This window comes from Mirounga leonina, unplaced genomic scaffold (genome assembly GCF_011800145.1).
Source record: "Mirounga leonina isolate KUSES-001 unplaced genomic scaffold, KU_Mleo_1.0 Mir_200, whole genome shotgun sequence".
NCBI lineage: Eukaryota > Metazoa > Chordata > Mammalia > Carnivora > Phocidae > Mirounga > Mirounga leonina.
This window is the reverse complement of record NW_023270503.1, coordinates 22,521,883-22,540,436: the sequence shown is the minus strand read 5'-3', so window position 1 is coordinate 22,540,436 and position 18,554 is coordinate 22,521,883. Positions and strand designations below refer to the sequence as shown.

General features: G+C 39.6%; 1 protein-coding gene across 4 annotated transcripts in view; it reads right to left on the bottom strand.

The window, feature by feature from the left end:
- The window catches only part of SPOP (speckle type BTB/POZ protein), a 67,131-nt gene that overhangs the window by 40,510 nt on the left and 8,067 nt on the right, over window positions 1-18,554 (bottom strand). The window contains exon 1 of one of the 4 annotated variants that reach the window (XM_035026896.1): window positions 6,730-6,751. The exons of the other annotated variants lie outside the window; for them this stretch is intronic. The gene's annotated coding sequence lies outside the window, so the exon portion shown is untranslated. Of the gene's footprint in view, window positions 1-6,729; window positions 6,752-18,554 lie in introns of those variants that run through there. 4 annotated transcript variants of the gene reach the window in all.

Sequence of the window (18,554 nt, the reverse complement as noted above, 5' to 3'; positions counted from 1 at the left end):
TAAGCTCACAGAATTAAAAAGCCCAATTTCTATCATTAATATTTATTTGAGATGTATACCACGACTAAAATACTAAACAGCACCATGTTCCACCCAACTGCTTAAGCCAAAAAAACCCCTTTTCCTAGGGTTCCCATCTATCAGCAAGTCCTGTCAGCACTCTTGCTTCCTAACACATTCCACATTTATCCATTTCTATGCAGTTTTCTCTCACCTGAACTGGTGTTAACAGGTTTCTAATTGATCTCCATTACTAGAAAGGATACTGGCAACAAACCAGGAAACACTAACATTGGCATCCTCCAATCTAGCTTTCCAGTCTTACCTAATGTGACTGTTCAAATTCAGTCAACTGCCAGACTATCCAATTCCATTGCTCAGTCCACATTCACAACAGAACTAACGTGGCTATACAGACTGGATTCCTCCCTAAGGATGTGGGATTACAAAGATAAATTTGCCACTCTATCTGTTCTTGGCCCTATATGAACCTCTTTTCCCTTTCAAATTCAACCAAAACTTTACTGATTAAAACTGCACAGACATGATTTGACTCTGATCCTCAAGATGTTATTTTTTTAAAAGATTTTATATATTTATTTGAGAGAAGAGAGAGCGCGCTTACGAGAGAGAGAGAGAGAAAGAGAGCGCATGCATGTGCGCGCACAAGAGTGGGAGAGAGAGAAGCAGACTTCCCACTGAGCAGGAGGCCTGACGCAGGGCTTGATCCCAGGACCCAGGACTAGGACCTGAGCCGATGGCAGACCCTTAACTGACTGAGCCACCCAGGCGCCCCCTCAAGATGTTTTTAAAAGGCTCCTTTATGGGCACCTGGGTGGCTCAGTCGTTAAGCGTCTGCCTTCGGCTCAGGTCATGATCCCAGGGTCCTGGGATCGAGTCCCGCATCGGGCTCCCTGCTCTGCGGGGAGTCTGCTTCTCCCTCTCCCACTCCCCCTGCTTGTGTTCCCTCTCTCCCTGTCTCTCTCTCTGTCAAATAAATAAAATCTTTAAAAAAAAAAAAAAAAAAAAAAAGGCTCCTTTATTTCCTGAAAACCCTCTCCTTTGAAGCAAAGATTCACCTTATCAGCCTAATCAAATTATTTTCAAATAAAGTGCCCATTTTGAGAGGCCTATTGATTATTTAAATTTTGGAAGAGTAACTTCTCCCCACCTATACAAGCAAAGACAGATATTTATCCTAAATTCAACAACTAATTTTTTTTTAAGATTTTATTTATTTATTTGAGAGAGAAAGAGTGCGCGCGTGAGCGCACAAGCAGGGCAGACGAGCAGAGGGAGAGGGAGCAGCAGACTTGAGCCTGACGTGGGGCTTGATCCCAGGACCCTGAGATCATGACCTGAGCAGAAGGCAGACACTTAACTGACTGAGTCACCCAGGCGCCCCCCCCCAACAACTAATGATAACATTACTAAATATGTTTCTATTGCTGGAGCCCTAGAGTCAATCAACCATAAAAAATATTCATTGACTATCTCCAGTTCCATGTTGAACTACCAGCTTTAACACTACCAATTTCTTTGCCTGTTTTTTTTTTTTTTTAAGATTTATTTATTTGAGAAAGAGAGACAGTGCAAGTGCAAGGTGGGGTGGGGGGGAGAGGTAGGGGAAGCAGAAGGAGAGGGAGAGGGAAAGAGAGAATCTCCAAAAGACTCCCCACTGAGCGCAGAGCCCACACACAGGGCTCGATCTCGTGACCCTGAGATCACGACCTGAGCTGAAAGCTGAAATCAAGAGTCAGACATTTAACTGACTGAGCCACCCAGGCACCCCTACTTGGTTTGAATAAAGAGAAAATTGTTTCTGACCTTGAAGAGCCAGGAAAAAAGACTCAACTCATAGTTAAAAGAAGAACTGCTCATATTTTCAGCAACTGAGAGCTTCTCCTCAATATATGTTTTCTTCCTTTAAACAATTTCCCTACCATCTTTCACAGTACACTTCACCCTTAAATAGCAAGCCCTTTTGAAGTCACAAAAATTATTTCTCCATCTACTCAACCCCTGGATACCAGATGGAACGAAAACTCAGTAAAATCAATTTAAAAAAATCTAGAAGAGTCAGCGAGGTATTCAAATCAAACAGGGAAGCTTTGGACTCTAAACACAAATTCATTCAAATATTAAAATTTACAGAACTCATAAATGAATTCACTTTTAAGGGATTGGGCCTCCAAAGTTACAAAATGTGGCCAAAAGTTACCACTATCACTTTATCTTTACTGCTAGAGGTAGTTACCTTAAGAACTATCTTACATTACAAAGGTCAACATTTTATTGGGTCTTCCAAAATCAATTCTTCACAATGAGAAATGGACATCAGTTAGATAAATAAAGTAACAATAGAACAAGTCAATATATTCATAAGCTTCTGCTGTCCTTGGGACCCGAATTCTAGTGCAGGTTTTGCAGATGCTTTCCTAAATCTGACTTTTCTCAGCCTTAAATTGAGGATGACTGTCCAAGGTCTCTTTCAGAGCACAAGTCTATGCCCCTCTAGAAATAATGTTAAAATTACATCTGCCTGGGGCGCCTGGGTGGCTCAGTCGGTTAAGCGGCTGCCTTCAGCTCGGGTCATGATCCCAGGGTCTTGGGATCGAGCCCCACGTCGGGCTCCCTGCTCAGTGGAGAGTCTGCTTCTCCCTCTCCCTCTGCCTGCCTCTCTGCCTACTTGTGCTCTCTATCTCTCTGTCAAATAAATAAATAAAATCTTTGAAAAAAAAAAAATTACATCTGCCTTGGGGCGCCTGGGTGGTTCAGTCGGTTGAGCGTTCGACTCTTGGACCTTTGGTTTCGGCTTAGGTTGTGATCTCATGGGTCAAGGGATCAAGCCCTGCATCAGGCTCTGCCCTCAGTGGGGAGTCTGTTTTAAGGATTCTCTCCCTCTGTCCCTCCCTCCACTCGTGCACACACTCTCTCTCAAATAAATAAATCTTTTTTTTTCAAATAAATGAATCCTTAAAAAAATTATATCTGCCTCTCTTCACATGTGCTTTCTGAAAACTAAAAGCAATACATACAGAGTACAAATAATTCAAAAGTGATAGGAAGCTATAAATGTAAAGTAAAAGCTTCCTTCCAGACACCCAAATCCCTCTTCTAAAGCCTAAAGACAACTACTGTTTGAAACAATCCCCAAAATGCACAAAACCAAAAAAAGGCCATGTACCAGCAAACACACACACACACACACACACACACACACTTCCTGGAGGCACACATAGACCTATCCTTTCTAAAGGTTGTAAAGAACTCCAGTGTATCGTGATGTGTGGTTTCCAGGGGTCTGCTACAGCAAACAACCCAGCAAACTGGTATATCTGAACATACATGCAAGCAAGCCCAAGAGCCTGTACATTGTTTATTTTGATAGATAATGCCAAATTGCCCTGTAAATGTTTTATATATATATGTATATACTCCCCAGATGATTGCCAGATTCCTTGCACCTTTGAGCATCTACCCACTTGACAGATATTCATCCAGGATGGCCAGAGACAAAAAAACAGAAACAAAAAGAAGCAGTGAGAGAGACTTAGACCCCCCCCCCAAAAAAGCTCAGAAATATCTCTTATTAATTAAGTAGACAAACTTCATCCAAAAATACAGCAAACATGATATGTGATACTTGTTTGTTTATAAGATTTAAGTGCTGCTGTTTCCTTGAGATGTTTAAGAAGATATTGATAGAAAATAAATTTCAGGTGGGAAGCAAAAGGAGAGTAGGTGAGCAACTTGTATTGCAGCGTCTATGTGAATCCCAAGAACACACAGTTTTTAGATCAGGATGTGGATTTAATAACATGTACAGCTAAATTCCTTCACATATAAACTGGCTATTTTCACCCCAGAAAGGTTTATCAACACAGAAGTCCATTTAGTTCCTTATCTCTGTCATTGGCAAAGGATCCCTATGAAGTCAGCAATTTATCCCCAAATTAAATGGGATAGTATATGATTCCAAAGGTGACAAAACTGCTCATAAACCACATAGGAAGCAACTCTTGATGTATTCCTAACGTGTTCATCCACTTTGAAAATTACCTTAATTATTATAATAGGAAGTATTTACAAAAGACCATGTAAACATCAGGTGACTCTCAAAGTGTGTGTGTGTGTATGTGTGTGGGTATGGGTGCAGCACATGAGTTTCTAAAAACAAAATAAATATATACAAAAGCTCTCGTTTTACTTTCCTATAATTTATTATCAGTATTACATCTCTATCGCTTCTTGGCCTTTTGGCTAAGATGGAGTATAGTATTACATCTTCAATTGCAGTACGCTATCACATTTTGGGGGAAAGACAAAAAATATGTTAGTGTTACACTGAAATGTAAAAAAAAAAAACCCAACTTTTTAAAATTTTACTATCAGGGAAGTGCAGTATGTCTAGTGCAGTATGTTTTGTTTTCAGCAGGAGCTCCCTCTAACTTTATAAGAACACTGGGAAAATACACTTTAGGAACACCTACTATGAGATTATTCCCAACACATTCTTTCCTCTCTTCACTCAAGTAAACCAACCACACCCAACACTAAATATCTCAAGAAAATTGCCCCCAGTTTCTTACATTATCAGGGGATCACTAAAAAAGACACACACAAAGCCTCATAATCTTAAGTATCAATCCAAGCACTCCGAATCAAGGCCAACCTTACATACACCTACATACAAAACTAACCAAGCACAGCACATCCTACACTGAGAGCCAGAAGCATCTCTTTCAAAATGAGAGTTAAAAAGAAAAAAAGAAAGAAAGAAAGAAAAAATAAAAGAGGGTGGTTTTCTCAGCCCTTGCTCTGACTACACCACAAATGATCAATGGGTCCCAACTCCAGACACTGGACTCAAAGCAGATAGTTCCAGGTATCCAATGAGCATCAACTGGGCAAGGAAGGGGGAGTTGAACTAAATGGGATGCAATGTCAAACACAAGGATTACCTGGCAAGGGTCCTATGATATTATCAAAAAATCACTTGAGAGGTCCATAAATTCTGCCACTAATTAAGAAGCCCTTACCTGTAAGACTTATCATTTGGGTAGGCCCTTTAAGATTGCAGCTGTAGAAAAATTAGTCTTCTAGGAGTTGGCAAATTCTACCTAGTGGAGTTTAATGCCCCATCTACCAGACTGAAGTCCACAGCTTAGTAGATAAAAATTTTAGGTTAAGAGTTTTCAAATAAAAATTATAAACCAAACAAAAACAAATATTCTAATCACATAATTAAAGAGGCAGACCTCAGACTGAGACAAAATAATTACGTCCTTCACTGCAATCTACTGTTTCCAAGACAGTTAAGAATCTGTTTCTTGGATTTGAGATTGGTATTAAGTGGCAATGAATCAAGGACAGAAAAACAAATGACTACTTGAAACTAATCCAAAAATCAAATCCAAAGACATTCAATTTAACACTGAGCTTGTACATACTGTCAAGAACAAACTAAAGCAGCATTTGGGTTGAGTTGCTATGTTGAATGGCAGACTACTATGACCTAAGAGAACGCAATGGCTTATGATTGGCTACAGACAGTCTGGGAACCCAAATACATATTTATTGGTTACTGCCTATCCTTGCCACAAAAGTTTATCCAATCAGATCATGTAATACAAATAATTTCCGAAAGTAAGTAGTTTGGGTTTTTTTCCATTGTATCAGTTTTTAATTAACATGTACCCTATACAAGGCACAGCAGTCAAGGCAGAGTCCAACAGAGAAAAGGAGGCGTCTTAGTTTTCTACTGTTGCATAATAAACTGCTAAAATCTGATGTCCAATGTCCTTGAGACTTCCACATAATTTATAATTAACTCAATCACTTCTATTTTTTTTTTAAGAATTTATTTATTTATTTGACAGCGAGAGAGGGAACACAAGCAGGGGGAGCGGGAGAGGGAGAAGCAGGCTTCCCGCTGAGCAAGGAGCCTGATGTTGGGCTTGATCCCAGGACCCTGGGATCATGACCTGAGCCGAAGGCAGAAGTTTAACGCTGAGCCACCCAGGTGCCCTCTATCACTTCTGTAAGTATCTCATGTCTATAAACTCTGACTTTTCACAACTGACATTAATTTAGCTAATTCAAAATATCTTTATAGTTGGCAATAAAGATGATACTGTTATCCTAATTCTTTATTCTAGAATGAAATTATGACCTCTACTTCAATCCCTACAGTACTTGAAGATGAAAAATTATTCAAAAAGAAAAAATTGTTTAATTATTTTAAAAAGTACTATGAAAAAGTACTATACACATTTATAGTGAAATCATTCACAATTTATGGGCAGGAGACTGGAGTTAGTATAGTGCTCACTATCCAGTTTGTAGACTCTTCAGATCTTTTCTTGCCTCTCTGCCCTCAAGTAGTGATAATCAAGTTAAGAGAAGAATGGATAAATTTAAATCCACCCATTTTAGTATTTGTGAGCTTGGTTAAGGAACTGGAGACTAAGTTTAGAAAAAATTGTTAAAATGAGGTTTTGGCATTATATAAAGCTCTAACCAGATCCTTTTAAAAGGATCCAAACTCTGGACGTACTTTTTTTTTTTTTTTTTTTACAGTTTTTATATACGGTAAAATTAACCTTTTTGTGTACACTCTGTAAATTTTAACAAAATTCACGTGTAAGACCACTGCAATTAAAAAAAAGTTTTTATGTAAATTTTAAGACAACAACCATAAATAAAAGAATTATTTGAAGCACTTACTTCAAAAGACAAGATTTCTACCAAGTCAAAGGCAGACAAAACAGGACCTAAAAATTTAAACAAGGATTTACTGAAAATAGAGGAATACCAGCCCCTCTCCACTTTTGCTCCTGCCTTCTAGCCAATCCAAATCACTACAATTGCCCCCATTTCATTAATTCCCATGGCTTCAGTCACCACGTACATGCCTCTCTCTTCTCTATTGCAAACCAGCTTCCTGCTACTAGACATCACATGACTATCTCATAGGCATCTTAAACTCAGCAGGTCCCAAAACGGAAGCCCATCCTCCCCGCAAAACCTGATTGCTTTGAGTGATCCTACCATTCACCCAAGGGCTCAAACCAGATATCCTGAAGTTAGCCTTAACTCCCCACTCGCTCTCACAACCCACACCTCCACTTCCCATCCCCCAATTTAGTCATTCACCATGTCTTGTCAATTTTACCTCAGAAATATATTTCAAGCCCATTTGTTTCCGATCCCCACAACAACAGCTTAATTAGTTCAGGACATTATTATACTGCAGTATTACCTTAATTAGTACAACACTTTGTTTCATGCCTGCAGAGTAAGCTAGTGCTTGGCACAACATCTTTGCACAAAATGTTTTCTCTATCCAGAATGCCTTTTCTTCACCTCTGTAAACAACTACTCTAATCTCTCCAAGTAGAATTTAAATGGTTCCTCCTCCCCACTTCCAATGTGTAAATCTCTTGCTGCTGTAATTACCTGCCTTTCTCACTAGACTCTGAGTCCCAGGAGGGCACTCAACTATGATATTTACCTTGGCAAGTCTGGTGTCTAGGCAGTGCCCAGCAAATAGTAGGTGCTTAATAAATGTTTGAAAAAGGAATGACTCTATCATGATCCAGATAAAATGGCCTCAAGGATTTTTACTTCCCTTTGCTAAGATTCTATGCTTACCAAGTGACCTTTTGGTTAATACAACACAGTAGTTACTAGCTGCATGATCTCAGGCAAGTTATTAAAAGAAACCTCTAGGCCTCAGACTCCTCACCTGTAAAATACAGGCAAGAATACTTCCTTCATAAGGTTATTATGAAGATTAAATGACTTATACACATGTAAAATGCTTAGAGCAGTGCCTGGGACACAGTAAGTCAGTTCTCAGTAAACATTAGCTACTATTAGTTTTTGCTAATTAATACCTGGACACTAGAAGGGTAACATTAGCTACTATTAGTTTTTGCTAATAAATACCCGGACACTAGAAGGGGAATGGACTGAGCAGACATACGTTTTCTAGGACATGGAAAAGACCACCCCTCAATGAAAATTAATGCCTGGGTGGATCAGTCAGTTACGCACCGGACTCTTGATTTTGGCTCAGGTCATGATCTCAGGGTCCTCAGATCAAGCCCCATGTTGGGCTCTGCGCTGGGAATGGAGCCTGCTTAAGATGTTTCTTTCTCCCACTGCGTGCCACACCCCCATAAATAAATGAATGAATGAATGAATGAATGAATGAATGAATAAATAAATAAATAAATAAAATGGCATGCTGGTTTATCTGTCAGCCCCTTATGAGTTTGTTTAGCCACTTTTCCCTGAGACCAATCAACTCTGGTGACACTGAAGAGACAGTTCACTTGCAAAACTTTAGAATGTATCCTGAATCCTGAAGACCCCATCACACTGAAAGCATCCTGGGAGGGCTTATCAGAAGAGCTAGTTGGTCACCTTATGACAGCTTACCTTGGTTCTCTCTAAAACACAACATTTTGGTCAAAGGCACTACAGTTTAGTTAAAAGAATGTGATGCTAGGTGGGAGACACTTAAAGTATGCCACTAATTAGCTGTGAACCTGATTGTGCACTTTATTTTTTCTTTTAATTCCAGTTAGTTAGCATAGTGTTATATTAGTTACAGGTGTACAATATAGTGATTCAACACTTCCATACAACACCCTGTGATGATTGTGCACTTTAAACAGAGTCTCTGAGTTTGAAAAAGTACTAGTCAGTTCTCAAAAGGAGGTAAAAAGTGGTGTAAGTAATTCAAAACAGAGAGTTAAAAAAGAAATCCTTAACATTTTGCTTTGGAATGTATTCTGTAATTTTTCCTATAGATTCATATCCAAAATTTTATCTGGGCTAAACTTATAACAAAATGTATTTACATAGCATGGCCATACATTAAAGTCATCATGGGAGTGAATTCAAAATAAATGAAGGAGGCCAGCATGAAATAAATTCCTATGAATAGTAACAGGAAGATCATTTAAAACTATTATTATATAATAATTCCTCTCAACCTCACAGCATCTTCTTGAGGCTCAATCTTAGCCATAAAATTCTTTTAACCAAAAATCTCTAAATGTCATTCAGAAATAAAAGATGAGAACAACTGAGTTTCCAAAGGTGAATCATTCTAGACCTGGGGAGCTAGGAGACAATCATCCAACTGAAGATTTTTGCTCTCACAGATGTGGGGGTGCAAAGGAGCTAGAAGTGGGTATCAGCCTAACTACAGGCCAATTTATGTCATAAAATCAAGGTATTCTTGAAAGGTTACACTGCAACCTCAGCCCCAGAAAGTACTTCAGCAACCACCTTGTCTAAACTCTTTGATTTTATAGAAGAAACTAAGATCCACAGAAGTTGCAACACATCTGTGAAATTACATAATAAATATTTAAGTACTGGGAAGTTCACCTATTTATTTATTTATGATATAATTGACATGTAACACTGTATTAGCTTTAGATGTATAACATAATGATGTAATATATGTATAATACTACAAAACGATCACCACAATAAGGTTAGTTAATGTCCATCAATACACATAGTTACAAAAATTTTTTTCCTTGGGATGAGAACTTTTACGATCTATAGAAAGTTCATTTAAATAATACACTTACATAAATAAATAACCTTCTCCTACACTTCTTGGAAAAAAAAGAGACTTTAATGCATTCAGTTTAAGTTGGGCCACATCTATATATCTGTTCTATCTTCCAGTTCTATACTGAACAACTTCATATGCGCTAAGAATAAAATCAGTCCTCTGGAATATACCTTAACTCCCATACAAGCCTCTCCACTACACCGCCACATGAAGCCTCCTCTCCAACTAGTCTGTCGGTTAGGCTATAAGCCTGCGGGTCAGCTCACACACACAGTCATGTGCCTTCTGCAAATCTGGTCATACCACTCTGAAAGCCAGGAATATTCTCCTACCTCTTATGTGCATATTACCCTTCTGGATCCAGGTCAAGTTCTACCTTGTCTTGAAGCCTTTCCTGATCACCCCAGCTCCCTCTGAATTCCTATCATACTTATTGTCACTTTCTTGGCAGTTAAAAAAGGTTACTTAGAATCCCTTACCTGATAATTAATGTAGGATGCCGAGTACTGTAATTCTTCTGTGTATGTCTTTCCCTACCCCCAAATTCTCTTTAGGTAGGTCTAGTGAGACCTAAGAATGGTACTTAAGAAACAAACAAGTTATCAGATGGAAAGGGGAAAATGGCTGACAGAATAATAGATTCCTTCATTAAAATGTTCTTTAATGCTTAAATGTATTCTGTAATTCTGTAATTCTGTTTAAATATCCTTCTAACTATAAAAATATCTGAATAATTATGAAAAAATGGAACACTGCAGACCCTTTAACGCAGAAATCCCACTTCCACTTCCAGAATGCATCCTAATGAATCAATCTGATCAGTATATACAAATATTTATGTATTAGGATGCTCATCAGAGCATAATTTACAAGCAAAAACTGGAGAAAAAGGAAGTTCATTTGTAGGGAATTGACCAAATATGATGCATTCATACAACAAAACTCTGTAGAGGAATTCTATGTAGTTATTTTAAAAGATTATTTTTAGGGGCACCCAGGTGGCTCAGTCGTTAGGCATCTGCTTTCGGCTCGGGTCGTGATGCCGGGGTCCTGGGACTGAGCCCCATATCGGGCTCACTGCTCTGCAGGAGGCCTGCTTCTCCCTCTCCCACTCCCCCTGCTTGTGTTCCCTCTCTCTGTGTCTCTGTCAAATAAATAAATAAAATCTTAAAAAAAAATAAAAGACTTTTTAGTGACATGTAATGTTTTAAGTTTTTATTTTTTTTTTACTATTTTTCTATTATTTTAAAATCAGAAAAAGGAAATCTTTTCATTCTGAAAAAAAAAAAAATACAGTATAGATTTTGCAATTACATCCATCTCGTTTTAAGGACTCAAGTGTATAGTGCATTACTCACATTTACTGCTATCACCACCACTAAAGGAGTGATGCACCAGCCCATGAAGAGAAGTAGTCCCTAACAATGGACCAAGGTCAACGTGCAGTTCATTTCCCTGCTGTTTTCATGTTGTTTCTTCAAGTCAAAAGTTTCTGAAATAATTTACCAGCAGCTTTCAAAAAGGAAGTTTCTCACCTACGCAGAGGACATTTCCATAAGTGGTGACAGGAGGGCAATGAGTCAGGTTATCATCAAGTTGAGTTATATTCCAAAGGTCGACCATCACTTCCACTGCCACTCCATCGTCAGACAGCCAACGTGGAGGGGAACTACCACTGACTGAGCCTTTCTGGTGAACAGATTCGAGTCCGGGGTACACTAAGACCAACATGGCACTCGGTGCCTTTGTGTTGACAGAACTGCAGCAGTCTGGGGCTCCCATTGCCGTTCTATTTCAGATGCTCATCCAACACTCTCTACCTAACCAAGGATCTCTTGGAATATTCTCTACTCCCCAGATACCAACTTCTGAAGTTTTTTCTCGGAACTCCTATTCCCTCTACCAAGCGGAAAAGAAGAGTCAAGATGAAAAAGTGCAAAAGCCCTGAAGAAGGACTTAGCTGGATATATTAGAAAAATAAAAAAGCCAGTGCAGCTTCATCATGGTAAACAAAGGAAAACACCATACACGAAACAGGCAGGAACCATATCACAGAGGACCTAACAGGTTATGATAGAGACTTTGGATGTTTATTTTCATAGAGTTTGCCGCTCCCACGGTGAATCAATTTTATATAAATGAGACCTAGATCTATCTTTCAGACCTCACCTGCTCTGCAAAAACCCGGTGCAATAGATTCAACTGCCTGCCTGCTAGGCAGCGTATCCTAAATGTCAATACATGCAAAGCCAAACACTATCTTTTTTTCCAAAGCAGCTCCTCCTGACTATTTTATATCTGCTAACAGACCGATCATTCACCCAGGCTTGGTATCTCAAAGTTGTCTTGCATTCCTGGCCTACTGTCCGCCCCCACTCCTTACAAGCTCCCCGGGGCCTCAGATCTCCAACTTACTCTCTTTTCTCTTCTCTAGTCCCACTGCCACGATTCCAGTTCACACTAGCACCAATCCCTGTGCAGTTTGCTGGAACAGGCTAACCAGTTTCCACACCTCCAGTTCATTCCATCAAATCTATACTATGTGATGTCATTTAGATACTTTTAAGACCATCATAAGCACATGATAATACAAATTTATTACCTCAAGTTCTTACTTCAAGCCCCACTCATACATCTGCCTACTTAACATGTTTATACTTAGCCACGTTCGCATCTCAAATTTAACATGTCTAAAATTGAACTCCTGATTTCTGATCTTCCCTCCAAATCCCACACCTACTCCCCCCATTCTTATCTCCCACTCCCATCTCAGTAAGCGGCACCTCTACACATCCAACTGCTTAAGCCAGAAAACTGGGAGTCAGTCTTGACACTCTTCTTCCTCAACCCCCACATCCAATCTATAATTAAATGGATTCTTTCTTTAACAAATCCATCTACTTTTCTCCATTGCCACTGAGTCCCACGTGCAAGATTCTTATTTCAGCAGTATGAGGTGCAGCCCGGGCACCGGGATTTGTAAAAGCTCCTCGGGTAACCAACATGCAGCTCCAGGGGAGAACCACTGCTCTGCAGCTTCTGGACCCCCACTAGCCTCTCTGATCTCACTTCGGTTACTTTCTCCCTTGCTCACTTAACTCCAGCCACGGCTGGCCTCCCTGGTTGTTCCTTGACCGTGCCAGGCACATCATTCCTCATGGCGTTTGCCTTTGCTCTGGTTCACTCCTTCAGCTTCTACAGATATTTACTCAAATGTTACCTTTGTAGTGCTTTACTGAGACATTCCATGGCCATTCCACTTAAAATTATAACCTCCACATCCACCCCAACATACCCTATCACTTTCTTCGGCTTTATTTTCCTCCTTGGGACATACTGCCTTCTAACATACCATATAATTTATGTATCTTATTTACTACCTGAATCTGCATTTCACGAGAGCTGGGATTTTTGACTCTTCTGTTCCTTATATATCCCCAGTACCTAAAACAGCATCTGGCACAAGGGAGGTACTCAGTTCGTATCTAACTTCCCCAGCAAGGCCTTTCCAGATTCCCCCAACTAAAGTGAAGTACCCCCATTATTCCCCAATAGTAATTTATTCCTTTCTTTCATTAACAATTTGTAATTACATTTGTGTTTATTTGTTGAAGCTCCCTTCCTAGACTGGAAATTCCAAGAGAATAGGGATTTTCTATTTGGTTCACCATTATATACGCTGTTTTTCATGCTTAAGTGGCACCGAGTAACTATTTTAAAAAATAGTTAATGAATGAATTAATGAATGGGGCTGAATACATTTTCTGAAAGCACACTCTGATCGTGTTATTTTTCAATCAAAATCTTTCAAAGTCTCTCCATCATTTACCACACTAAAGCCTAACTATCTGGCCTTGGTAGAAGACCTTTCATGTTCAGGGCCAATTTCTCTCTTATCTTAGCTCCTATTATCTCAGGCATCTTTTGCTTCAGCCATACTGCACGGTTCACATTTCCAGTACACACCCTATACTGACAAACACTGCATGTCCCCACCTCCACATTTTTGCTCATGACATTCCTTCTGCCTGAATTCCCTTCCCATCTCTGCCAATCAAAATTCCAGCCTTCAAAATACCTACCCTTCAAAACCCAGCTCAAAGGTAACCGTCATGAAGACAGTCCTGACTCCCACCCCAACTTCCCCAACTAAATGATCCCTTCTAATTCTAAACACCAAAATATGTAATACTGGTTTAATTCCCCAATCATTTCACAACATACCCCTTCTCCACCTTTTATAAGACCTTTCATTTATAGTCACTCAATAGATATTCGTTGAAATGAAGTCAGTTAACACCACTACTCCTGTCTGTCATAAAGCATATTTAAATGGGGGGGGGGGATGGAGGTTCTCTTCAGCAAGACCTTTAATAACCAAGAGATATAAGGCTGGAACGGCAGATTCCCAGCCTTAACCTCCCCTTCTATGCCTTTTCTGCAAAGGCAAGATCTTCCTGAATTTTTGGATCTCAAGTTTTTTAATGTATTCAACTGCTTGAAAAAAATATTAACTTGCACGTGCTACTACCAGGACAGAAATCCTATAGGCTATATTAAAATGGGTTAGCTGGGGGGCGCCTGGGTGGCTCAGTTGGTTAAGCGACTGCCTTCGGCTCAGGTCATGATCCTGGAGTCCCTGGATCGAGTCCCGCATCGGGCTCCCTGCTCGGCAGGGAACCTGCTTCTCCCTCTGACCCTCCCCCCTCTCATGTGCTCTCTGTCTCTCTCATTCTCTCTGTCTCAAATAAATAAATAAAATCTTTAAATAAATAAATAAATAAGTAAGTAAGTAAGTAAGTAAATAAATAAATAAATAAATAAATAAGGGTTAGCTGGGGAAATCGGAGGGGGAGACGAACCATGAGAGACTACGGACTCTGAGAAACAAACTGAGGTTCTAGAGGGGAAGGGGTGGGGGTATGGGTTAGCCTGGTGATGGGTATTAAAGAGAGCACATATTGAATGGAGCACTGGGTATTATACGCAAACAATGAATCATGGAACACTACATCAAAAACTAATGATGTAGGGTGCCTGGGTGGCTCAGTTGGTTAAGCGACTGCCTTCGGCTCAGGTCATGATCCTGGAGTCCCGGGATCGAGTCCCGCATCAGGCTCCCTGCTCGGCGGGGAGCCTGCTTCTCCCTCTGACCCTCCCCCCTCTCATGTGCTCTCTCTCATTCTCTCTCTCTCAAATAAATAAATAAAATCTTTTATAAAAAAAAAAACTAATGATGTAATGTATGGTGATTAACATAATAAAATTTAAAAAAATAGAAAAATTTAAAAAAATGGGTTACCTTAAGATTATCACATACTTGAAAGAATATCTGGCTGAAAGATCTGGATAGCTTAAGCTCTGCTGTTTGAAAATGATCATGACTAGGAAAACACTTCTGTTCAACAAGAAATCTGAAACTTTCAAAGTATTCCATTCATTTCTACATCATGTTAAATGATGGCCAAGAACAGCAATAACAATGCAGTAAAATCCTACCACGAAACATTTGTTGTACCTCAAGTAATAGGCCTTTGTTTCCCTACCCACACCCTCTCATAAGGCTGTGGTTCCCAAAATGTAGTCCACGGATCCCTGGAGGCCCCTTTCAAGGAGTCCATAAAGTTGAAACTATTTTCATAATACTAAGAAATCACTTGCCTTTTTCACTGCATTGACATTTGCACTAGTGATACAAAATCAACCATGGGTAAAACTACTGGTGCTTTAGCATAAATTAAGGTAAAGGCATCAAACTGTACTAGAGTCTGGTGTCTTTCACCATCATATACTGGTGATTTTTTTTTTAAGTCAATTTCACTTAAGAATGTTTTTGATGAAGCAATAAATTTTCTTGGTAAAATTTGAGCTTTTAATAAAAAATCAGAATTCTGAAAATCTTGTAGCTGCCTGACAGATTCCCAATACTTACCGACTTTTCTGAGGAGATGGGTGATGATATTAACTAATGCGGTATTTTTTTTTAAAGCAGTCTCCAGGGGCGCCTGGGTGGCTCAGTCGGTTAAGCGTCTACCTTCGGCTCAGGTCATGATCCCAGGGTCCTGGGATCCAGCCCCGCATCGGGCTCCCTGCTCCGCGGGGAGCCTGCTTCTCCCTCTCCCACTCCCCCTGCTTGTGTTCCCTCTCTTGCTGTGTCTCTGTCAAATAAATAAATAAAATCTTAAAAAAAAAAAAATAAAGCAGTCTCCATGCCCAGCATGGAGCCCAACGAAGGGTTTAACTCATGACCCCGAGATCAAGACTTGAGCTGAGATCAAGAGTCAGTCTCTAAACCGACTGAGCCACCCAGGAGCCCCTACCTTGTTTTTTTTTTAATTTTTTTGCATTATGAAATGTGTCATCTGGAAAATTTGCTTAACTCAATGAACCAATATTTCCCAAACAACCAATGCACGTTATCAAATCACAAATGGGTAAAAAACCCATTCAAAGTGTAAGACAGACCAATGGATTTTTTTTTTTTTTTAAGATTTTATTTATTTATTTGACAGAGAGAGACACAGCGAGAGAGGGAACACAAGCAGGGGGAGTGGGAGAGGGAGAAGCAGGCTTCCCACCAAGCAGGGAGCCTGATGTGGGGCTCGATCCCAGGACTCTGGGATCATGACCTGAGCTGAAGGCAGGCGCTTAACGACTGAGCCACCCAAGTACCCCCAGACCAATGGATTTTAATGTAACAGTAACATCAATGATTTCAGTTTCCACACTGCAACTTAACTTTTAAGAAACTACCAATTGTTGGGGTGCCTGGGTGGCTCAGTCGTTAAGCATCTGCCTTCGGCTCAGGTCATTAACCCAGGGTCCTGGAATCAAGACCCGCCTAGGGCTCCTTGCTCAGCGGGAAGCCTGCTTCTCCCTCTCCCACTCCCCCTGCTTGTGTTCCTGCTCTAGATATCTCTGTCAAATAAATAAAATATTTAAAAAATAAAAAAAAATTAAAAAGAAACTACCAATTGCCAAGTTTTGTGTAGAAGAATATGCACAACTGTCTGAAAATACTTCTCCCTTTTCCAACTACATATCCCTTGCAGTTATATTTTCTTCAAATACTTCAATCAAAACTATCAATCACATCAGACTGAATCCACAAGTAGGTAAGAAAATCCATCTTCTCTTAAGCCAGATATTAAGAGATTTGCAAAAGTGTAAAAAAAAAAGTCACATTCCTCTAATTTTTTGAAAAAGTTATTTTTCATAAAGATTTTATGTTAACATGAGATAGGTTTTTTTGGTAATTATTTATTTATTTTAGAGAGTGAGAGAGTGCACGCTCACTAGTGGGGGGAAGCAGAGGGAGAGAGAATCTGAAGCAGACTCCCCGCTAAGTGTGGAGCCCAACACACAGCTTGATCCCACGACCCTGAGATCATGACCTGAGCAGAAACCAAGAGTTGTATGCTTAACCGACTTAGCCACCAAGGCACCCCTAGGTAATTAATTTTTTTTTAACTGTTATTGATTTTAATTTTTAGTTTGGTAAATATCAATAGTTATAAACCACATAAACAAAAGCTCTTAGGGTCCTCAATAATTTTTAAAAGTACAGAGCCCTTAGACTAAAAAGTTTGAGAACCACTGCTCTAAGAGAATCTGTCTCTGATTCCAGCCACCCCCAAAATTACCATTTGTAGCAAATCTTCCATTCCCCATCCTCACCCAGAGTTGAACTTGGGGCAGACATCTGGCCCAGGGAAAATCATGCTGTAGATTGGCCAAATCAGATATCATTCAGGAATCTGAATTAAGCCTCATGGATACTGAGGTCTACTTATGGCAGAACACTAGAGTCCATTAAGTCTTATTGCTGAAGTCCTTGGAACTGTTTTGGTTCCAGCCTTAAGGTCTTGTTGTTCAGCTTTTTCTTGGATTCTACTACAACTACTTCCTTTTGAAAAATCTTTTATATGTTATTTTAAATAGGTTTCTTTTTTTTTTTTTTTTAAGATTTTATTCATTTATTTGACAGAGAGAGACACAGCGAGAGAGGGAACACAAGCAGAGGGAGTGGCAGAGGGAGCAGCAGGCTTCCCGCGGAGCAGGGAGCCCGATGCGGGGCTGGATCCCAGGACCCTGGGATCATGACCTGAGCCGAAGGCAGATGCTTAACGACTGAGCCACCCAGGTGCCTCGTTAAATAGATTTCTTTTCCTTATGATCAAGAAAGCCTTAACACCACAGAACTTCAATACTGTTACCAAGAATGTTTTATTTGGTGTCCTTATCTGAGACACCAAATTATAACAAGGTTCTCCTCCATTTGAAGATCATATCCCCATATAAAATGAAAGTCATTCCAACAAAACTAAAATTCGAATGGAAATTATAGGCTTATTCAGAACAAGAGATAACCTTAATGGTCAGCTGCTAGATTAAGGGAGGCTTGGTTTGTTGGGGTTTTTTTTCTTTTTGGAGAAGGCCATTATATATTATGTCAATATATTTTAGACAGCAAATGGCTTCTTTAAAATATACTAACCTGACAGGGTTTTTCAGGGAGGCTGATGAACAGAAAAAGAACAAGGTAGGGAGACCTGCCCTACTAGATATGAACAATTATAAAGCTAAGATAATTAAGGCAGTGTAGTACCAGTACGAGATACGTAAACGGACCAACATTACAGAACAGAGTATACAGAAACATGTAAGTGGCATTATAAAGTCATAAGGGGCAGACCATGATGCTGGGATACTGGGTTATCCTTATGGAAAAAAAATTAAATTCCTACTTCAGGGTTATCCTTATGGTAAAAAGTTAGATCCCTACTTCACAGCAAACATCAAAATAAATTCTACGTGGATCAGAGACCCAAATGTGAAAAACAAAACTTTAAAACTTTTAGAAAAAAATATAAGATATAATTGTTACCTCAGTATAGGGGAGGATTCCTTCATTAAGACACAAATACACACATGATCATGGAAAAACATA